Raw genomic sequence first — 1,705 nt, 5'->3', positions numbered from 1 at the left:
AGCAGTTCGAATGATCAGACAAGGAATATAATTCCTTTCATTACTGTGGCTTGGGGCCTTTTCCATCGGAGAAGATTACCTGGCCTCTGTAAGTTTGTCGGTTGGAATTTGTAATTTTCCTCGGTTTTACATTATGGGACGTCACCCCTCGGCATTTCCTCCCACTAATTTGGATATGATCTATTAAGATTGTGCGTTTCCCACGACCTTCAAGATTTTCCCACGCTTATTCCTCCTCTCCCCTCATTCTCGCGCCCCCTCCCTCGAGACCCCGCAGAGGAGTAAGAGAAGCGCTGCAGTCGTTAAAGGGAACTAATCTGGACGAGTCTTTTTTCCATTTTCTCTTTCAGCCTTTAACGTTAGCGATTTCTTTAACTTAGCCAGCCAACGGAATGGTGAATCGGGCCAGCATTTATCAAAGGACTGTTTACGCCTTATATAATGCAACATACTGACTAATCTCTTAATATAAGATTACCGTGAGAGAATCATAATTTGTTCAACTTTTTATGTTTATGGATTCCCCTGCTAAGCACCCCAGGTCACTTACGACCACTACTAGGAGTAACAGGTCTAGGGTCACCCTCAACCGTTACCAGGGTCATTACTAAGGTCACACGAGCTTAGGTTCAACACCCTAGCAGTTCACCCTAGGTTCAGGCAAGGGTTCAAAAGGCGACGCTTATGCAGAGAAAAAGAGAGTGACATCATTTACCCAGCAATTAACGACTGTAAATTAGTAAGTAAGGAAACTGTCTCTCTCGGCAATGAACGTGCTAAAGTGTGTATTGTTACGGAAGTCTAGTTTATTTTTCGTTTATTTTTTCCCCTCGTGGATCCGGAAAGAAGCCCGAAGGTCAGTGGCCTCAAGGAGCAGTTTTATTCGTGTCGTGTTATTTGTTTAATAGCGAGGGCTGGCACGTCTACGGAAAGACATAAACGCTTCGGCATGACGTGACGGCGACGCGACAGGGGGGGGGGCAGGGGGGGAATAGGCAGGTATGAGGTAGGGGAGGAAGAAGAGGAAAAGAGGGGAGAAGGGAGGGAAGTAAGGAGGGAGGGGTGGAGGTAAGGAGTAGATAAGGAGAGGCGGAGGAGGGGTAATGTGTTATTGTTCCGAGCGAGTGACTTCTGCGTCTCCGTGTCCACTGTTGCTGTCGTCGCTCGACCAACATCGTGAATTTCTGCCGCGCCGACGCGCCGCCGCCAACCAGGTACGCGATGACCTCACAGCCGCTCCTTGACGTAACGGTGAATCGCGATTGCAACCGAACTGGCCTAGAATATGTTTGCATTTGGGAATAAGGAAATAACGGTCATTGGGGTAGGTCATTTGAGAACGGAATTGCGTTGCACGCTTGATTCGAGGGGCGGGAAGGGAAACATATCCTGCAGAATTGCCCCCCTAGAACGCACAGTCAGTAAATAGCATTTGCATAGGAATGATGTCTCTGATTCTCTTTTACTAATGTAGAATTCGTTTGTCACGCATTCCTGGCATGGCAAGCTTCTTTGGTTCTAGTCGCCATTTAGCATTGGACATGGGATGACTCGCAAATTGATCACTAACTTAATAGATAGAGTTTATGAACAAATAATGCACCATGTCTCCGCGGGCCGAGGTGAGTGGCCGGCGGGCGGGGTGGGCGCAGGGGGGGGGTCGCCAAGGTAGCCTGGGGCGTCGGAAACCGCGACGATTGTCAGC

This window comes from Penaeus monodon, chromosome 29 (assembly GCF_015228065.2).
Source record: "Penaeus monodon isolate SGIC_2016 chromosome 29, NSTDA_Pmon_1, whole genome shotgun sequence".
Lineage (NCBI taxonomy): Eukaryota > Metazoa > Arthropoda > Malacostraca > Decapoda > Penaeidae > Penaeus > Penaeus monodon.
This window is presented reverse-complemented; position numbering follows the sequence as displayed.